The sequence below is a fragment of the Plodia interpunctella genome, chromosome 3 (assembly GCF_027563975.2).
Source record: "Plodia interpunctella isolate USDA-ARS_2022_Savannah chromosome 3, ilPloInte3.2, whole genome shotgun sequence".
In the NCBI taxonomy this organism is placed as follows: Eukaryota; Metazoa; Arthropoda; class Insecta; order Lepidoptera; family Pyralidae; genus Plodia; species Plodia interpunctella.
This window is the reverse complement of record NC_071296.1, coordinates 3500217-3508329: the sequence shown is the minus strand read 5'-3', so window position 1 is coordinate 3508329 and position 8113 is coordinate 3500217.

Below are 8113 nucleotides of genomic sequence, written 5' to 3'. Positions count from 1 at the left end.
AACCTGGGACCTTTAATTTTGACTGCAACATAACTATATGAAAAGATGTGACGTGAGGATTATGGGGAAAAATTATACTATCTTGGTTTCGTTTGTCGTCTCCGTGTAATGCCAAAATCAAAGCAGTTTCTTCCTTTTACAAATAAAAAGGCGGTATTTTTTGACATTGACAGCTGTCATTAGACACTATATTGTAACGCCACGCATTATGACCTCTTTAGTCATATCGCGTGCGCGCTGGCATGATTTTTATTTCTTTCAGTCTAAATTCAAAATTTTAAATTATTGTTCCACTTGATATTTTGAAATCACATTTTGACTCATGCATTACCATAACGATATCGGCACGTACCACACGTACGCTGTAATAATAAAATATATATACAATAAAATATCTTAAATTATTTATAGACCCTTGAAGGGGTCTTTTATTTATTAATTATATTATTATACATATATTAGTGGAAGAAAATGCTTCGGTTTCCACTATTAGTCGTAGCGTGTGCAGCTTCATTTTAAAATACCTATCTAATTTGATAAATCCTTACCTTTTTTAAAATTGTATTACAGGATATTTGAGTAAGGTATGTACGAGTAAGGTAGGATGTTGTGAAAACTATTTTAATAAGTAACTTCCACATTTAACTTTATAGGTAACTCTTGTGTTTAAACATTAATAACACATTTGTAGTAACATTCTTTAGGAGTTAATGTATGCGGTATTATGTTATAAGGGATAATTAATTTAAATAGTGCGAAAAGGCGGAAATATGCTCTGATAACGACTTGATTTATTTATATAAACATTGTTAAAAGGTTGTTTAAATTTAAATATTTTCAACAAAAGAAAATACAATTTAATCATCGATAAAGTGGTTCGAGGTAAATAACGCCAATGGGCCTTAAAAAACAATTTGTAACCATAGAACGGTTAAGTAATGGAATTATATTAATCATGTCTATAGGTATTGTCTAAAATATTAGGCCTTGGAAATTTTTTTATGTCACCTGTATAGATTTAATCTTGCAGGAAGTGTAATTTGCTGAAACCGACATGATTTGTGACCGACTTAAACTAAAATAATTTTTTACATTATATTTTAAATGTATATAATTTATAGTGATATATTATACAGGTTGTGTAGGTTTTGTGGCCGAGGGATATTAACTAATTCGTGTAATAATTTATATAAAAAAATAGTTTCTATATCAGTTTTAGACATATTTTCCAAAAAGCGAAAGACACTTATTATTCGTATAATTTTTATAAAACTGTGTACTTTGCCTTTTTAGCGCAGGTCAAAGTTAACGTCAAAGTTATCTGGTACAACGGGCCCTTAGTGAGGAATATTGAAAATTTATTTTCTTATTTTAACATATTTTTTAGAAGTTGTTGTATTGTATTTACTGAGCATATTGGCTCTAACTTGGCTGGTATATAATAAGCCACCCTTTATATTAACTGCTTATTTTGTATATAATTAATTATATGCAAATAATGTCCCCCTTCCACTGTCACTTATGATTGACTTGTTTTTACGCAAGCTTTTGGCTCAGAAAATTTGAAAGTGTAGGAAATGTATCGTGTAAGGTCAGCTTAAGCGCCAACCTGTTTTATTTAGTTCACTTAAGTGACACATATAATATGAACACTTGCAATTTAAAGCTTGGGTGTTAGTTAACTTTGAACTGAATATTGCACAAGTAATCGAAGTTAATCTTATTAATATGTACTTAAGAGGACGTCAAAGCTAGTTAGCAGTAGACACAAACATGTCAATTTCTGCGAGATTTTATTATATATGGTGCAACCTCACCAATAAAATATTCAAACCAAGAAACAGCAGTCTGTAAAAAAACATTTACATTTACATTTACATATATTTATGTAGTTGTTGTTTAATAAATATTTTGTTAAACAACAACTACATAATGATTTTCGTGCATAACAAAACAAAACTTCCCTCTCTAATCTCAACGTGTTCCTAGTGTTTCATTCACGGCTGTGGCGTCCAAAGTCCGGGGTCCGCGTGAAAAATAAACCTTTAAATTTTGAAGATTTGACTCTGATTTTATGACCGGCCTACCTGTCGCCGACAGGCTGTAGCCTCGTCGTATGGATATTATTCTAGGACGTACCAATATAGCAAAACTTCAATTAATTTCCACAAACACAACATATATATTTTTTTATCAACATTAATCAGAATTAAGTATTTACACATTTTCCAAACGGATTCTCGCAATACTTTAAAAATCTCATCATAAAAGGCAAGTAACAATAAATAACTTAGAGTAGTAACTATGCTTAAAATAGTTTTATGGTCCCCATAAAAGAGTTTAATTTGCGGATTACATGTTTATGGTCAAGAAATTCATTAAAAAAAATGTTTGATATAGATCTTAATTTTTTTTTTACGATTTCGACATTCGCTCCAATTGATGTCTTTTACTCCTGCACTGCATAAATTGCATGCAAAAATTTAGTTACGGAAACCATGAGTAGGTGAATTTTACCTTTTGTTGTCCTTGTTAATATCTATCTTACTAACATTATTTTATCATTAATTTTTACCGACAATGCTACTGTGGTGTGCAAACACACATATTATATAATACAAAATCCTCTGCGCGTTTGTTCGCGATAAACTCAAACACTACTGCACGGATTTTCATGCGGTTTTCACCAATAGATTGTGTGATACCTGATTCAGGTTTAGTTGTATAATGTATAATATTTTTATTCAAGCGAAGCCGGGAGGGGTCGCTCATATTCCTCTACGTGTAAAATGACATCAGCGCACGTCGCCGTGTCTCGTAGTGTCAATTTCTAATCAATGACATGCGTGCGCGCAATCTCGATGCTGCGCAACGAAAGCGGATCTAGATTACGAGACTACTACGTGGATAGAGCGGCGGGCGTCATGCAAATATACGGCAAATTGCTATTATTTTGTACTAAATATTGTGTCGACGGACGTAAAGTTTCATTATAAAGTCAAGAAAAAATTTTAAGAATATTACAGGGTCAGAAAAATATGCATTAAAAAACATTGAATATTCGATTTAGCAGGTAACAGAGTATCAAAATAAGATTTAGTTGCAAAAATCAAGTTATCAGTCATATATGAATGTAGCTATATAAAGTGTTTTTATGTTAGTTTGGAAAATTAACTAGTGAAAACATTATATTGCGAAATAAAAACAAACAATTAAACTTTGCCATATGAATTGGTAAGATATTGCAAACTAAATCATAAGACTATCGAACTCAGTCGCTATTTTAACTTAATGTTGTTTACCCAAGTAAACTATGAGCCTACAAATATTTTCCTTGGTACACCCAGGTAACCACAAAAAACAAAAAAAATTGGTTTTGAATCTAAGACAGCGCGTAGGTGTCGAAAATCAATAGAGGGAAACTAAACTAAAAACCCATAGGAATTTACCACAAAATATTAGGTATGTTTCAATTTCCACTACACCTGTATCCTCAATCAGTGCTAAAAATATAACTTTGTACCAGGATACAAACGAGCTAATTTGCGGATTTACCATTTAAATTTCCCCGATGATGTCCTTGGTTTTTGTCTGATGTTTCAATAAGAAATGTCCGTCTGTTCATTAAGTGCTTATTATATTACCGTACATCGCTTAACGAACGGGGTGCGGCTAAGAAAACAAAAAGTTTCTCAGTAAAATATTTTCTCAGCAGTAAGTAAAATTCATTACAAAAGTTTTTGAGACATTAGCGGAAACTGGGTTTCCACTGTCTACGGCTGAGGGAGCAACCTAGAACACGCTCAGATGAGAGATAATTTTTGAGATATTTCTAGAAACGCACTAACATTGGTTGAATAGAGATGCTTCGTTTTTATTACATTCAGGCCACTCAGATCGCTAGATCATACAACATTTGTACAGTTTGTGTATATACAAGACAGTCAGTAGATGAATATGATGTAAGTACCAACTATTAATTATTGAAATGAATTAAGCTCAGCTTTGTTAGCTGTGGAGTATACACAAAATTTGCCTTATTTAAATTAAAGTTTATAAATTTAAATACATCAGATTTTGTGATCTCCAGACCGTTGATAAAACATACATGTGTATTTTTTTAATTGCACGTTTTATTTGGAGACGTTTGGATCGTAAGTTTTATAGCGGCAATTGAATACTACTAAAGACAAGACTGGAATAAATTTGTTTAATGCGAGAAAATATAGCTTTTTTATAGCACTTTCTCGATTAATCACCCGTAAACCATGCAGCGTGTAGCCGTAATACTACAACCATAGAAAGACAATTGTGCATGATTCTATCGCCAACGATTTTATGTCCCAGTTCATAACATTATAATTGTACAGAGATATGCTCACGCTCAACAATCAATAATTAGATTTCAAACTGTACTTACTTTTTATTTTTAGTGTTCTATAATACAGAACGCATTCTCGAGAAACAACTTTTTTTTGTATATTTATCTTATTTTGATTTCGGACAAAGATTGTGTGCAGGGCGTGAAGTTGTAATTTAGATGGTTTCTAGAAATTACACATTCTTGAGCTTATTTTTTTAAATAGATACCTACTAAACCGAACAGCCATAATATCTCATTTGTTTCTCAATTTATCATGTTATTATTATTAATTACAGGTAAAATTTTCAACAATTCTACCTGTAATTATTAATTAATTATACAAGGATGTAATGTAGCTTATTTAAATGCATGTCCACTATCTGAAAAAAAAATACTTGTAACATTAATGAGTATTACAAGAAAACTTTCATCATATCATGCTTTAAAATTAAAAATATCTGACTTATTGTTTATAATACTCTATTTACTATTATCATTTAATTACATCGGGTTACAGGCCAGTTCAATACATAAATATTAAACCTAGTGTTCAGTTTCGTAAAAAGATTAGATTAAATTTTATATTGTTTAAAATTGCAGTGATTGCAAAATGAGTAACATTGTTGTTTATTTTTCTTGTAATCTGATCAAATGAACTGATTTTATAATGTGGAGTGAACTAATGTCATGTCTAAGTTTTGAAATATCTAATAAGCAATATAAGGATAATGATCAAAATAAGAAATTAAAAAGATAGATCATAAAAATTGTGGCTGTAGTTGGAAATAATACTTGCTGTCTTTTTTCTATTTCAAAAGGTTTTCGGACTTTTAGATTTAAATTATTTCCTATAAATCATAAATAGTATTTCTTACTAGTGCTTAGTAGTTACTAAAAGTTGTAAAGTATATTACTTAACAAATACATTTTCAAATAATTAATTAAACCATTGTCCATGTTTAAATGTCAATAGAAATGTAAGTCCTTGGACTAATTTGCTAAGGTATTAAGCTTATCGTCAAGCTGTAGAAATAACAATAAATTACATTATTGTGTTTTATATTGTAGTTCCTAGTTATGGCTTAACAGATTTACAAAGATATAAAATAGACAATGCTTTATCTGAATTAATTAAACATTTGTTTAATATTGTCTCTTTGTAACTGTTTTACTATTGCATCGCAGTTTAAACTAAGTCATAACTGTAACGGTTGTTCTCCTATTTTTTGACAAAATATAATTATTAGTAGTAGAAAAATTTCAGAATTATTGGAATTATTAGTTTTTATTCCAATTATTAGTTTTTAGTAAGTTTTCTATTAGGTCTTATGGTTGGCTGGCAGAGTATGCTACGAGTATATGGCTTAACGCCATCACCAAATGTACATTTTTTTTTGTAATTCGTGCGATAAAGTTTTAAATAAATAAATGCTCAAATTAAACTACATCCATGAGCGATAATTTGAATTAAATTAGAAACGAAATTATGTTGAATTAAACTTACATACCTAAAAATAAAAACGTAATCCATTTATTTTACATTAAAATTTGACGAACACGCCGATTCGTCTAATGTAGCATCCGGTAGTCGTTATATTTTGAGCTACCTCTGCAACTTAAGATCAAGTTATAATATATAGGAGAAATTATAAACATTGATTTTGTACCCACGATAATTTCTTTGAAAAATTTCGCAACCATTATTTCGTCATAGATTACTTAATAATATTTTCAGTCCGAAATATTGATTGAACCTATGCTAAATTAAGATATTTACGCAGGAAATATACAAATTGTATTTACTATTGAATATTGCAATTGAAAATTATTTATATTCACGCCAAATGCTTATAATTAGACTATTCGGTGCATTTTGCGCCATTTCCTTCTTATTGAGATAAAATTTATAGATAAACTGTCAAAAGTCTGCATATAAGGTTGTAAAAGTAAGTTGACTGATTTAGTTATAGAATTAGCATTAATATCACATACATATAGTGTTGTAAAATGTGATTTTTCTTTATAAAGTACCGACGGCGGTTAAGTATCTGGTTCGATGAATTTGGTCTAAACGTTAAATTTTAGAGATTATGAGTGGATTGCAGCGTGTTAACTTTAATGTGCGCAGAAAAAAGTAAAGTACGCCATTTTGTCCCTTTAAAATCAACATCAAAGTTGACGGTGCAACCCACCCTTAATTATTAAGTAGGTACTATATATCAACATTGGTTTTAAAGTAATTAGGAAATAAAGTAATACACACGAAGGTAAATAGTTTAAGTACGTCGTTTTCGTGTATCTTGATTCGTGTATAAAATTACTCAACGGTAATAATTAAAATAAATTGACGATCGTAAAAAGCAAACAAATAAAAAAAATGTTGAAACATTTGACCAAAAATTTGCGGATTGCGATTGCAGTCCGTAATTTGGTCCCACTGGGTCATAAAACTATTCATTTTATAATTATACTATGAACATAATTGGCCAAAACAAATTATGGAGGCGAGAATTGTATGTGCCTGGCATTGTTAGAAATATGGATTTTAAATGTTGGTAATTTATTAAATTATTTTTTATGAAATTTGCATACTGTGAGTGCGTGCGTCCAAGAAACCCAAGAATAAGATTACTACTCACTATATCCTTTCATGTCGTACGAGGCGATACGGAACACAAAATCTTAAACACATTCCCAAGGAGAGTTAACGTCAGCTGGCGGTCGGTTGTAAAGTCATAGCCGTACTTATAAGATGAGAGAGAGAAAGTAGCTAATAGAAATAAAAGAAAGTATAAAATCTTATTCATCTCAGACATTTTGGTACAGGTACTCTGCCGCAGTCATTTAAATTATTTATTTAAGTTTAGCTTATGAGAAATCAAAAAAAAAATATTGTAAATGATGTCTAAGATATACAGAAATTAATTTCATCTTTACAGCTTTTTCTCTTAATCAAACTTATCATTTTTATTTCTCTTAGATCACATACAGCGAGGGCCGCTTCGATAGCCATTGTCCATAATAACTCAGTTTTCGCAACCAAACAATACCGTGTTAGGGCACGACTGGGAAGCACGCTTAAATAGGTACTTGCAGCATTGTTTGGGCCGCTTTTCGTGACCAATGATATCGGTGATTGTTTATATTGCTATTATTTCTGAGAGTACATGGCTTGGTAACGTTCGTATTCGTTCTTAGCGGTGGTGGTGTAATGGTTAAGACCGCGTGTGGGCCGAAAGGTCCCAGGTTCGAATCCTATTCGTGCCACATCATTTTTATATACCAATCTGACTCATGTATAGTTAATTTTCATTGAACACCATTTGCTTTCGGCGAAGGAAAACATCGTGAGGAAACCTGCTCTCTAGTTGATTATCAAGCATCCCTCAGCTATAAGGAATACGACTATGATGAACATTCGTATAGAGTGCCATTAGTTATACATTTTAGTTATATGAACTAAACTTAGGTTTATTGCGTACTGGGAGAAATAGATGTTTTGTCTAAATTCCACTACAAGTAATTCCTCTTTTAGACATATTATTGTTAAAACATCATCATATTTAAATTCGTTACGTGTCATATTAAGTTATGTTTACTCATTTACATCGCTAATTAAATAAGTAACGAATTGATTGATAAGTATGTAGTACGACAGAATTTATTTAAATAACTTATCGTTTATAAAACTTATTTAATTAAACTGCACCTGTTCGTACATTTGCATTGAATATAATTTATTAGTATATG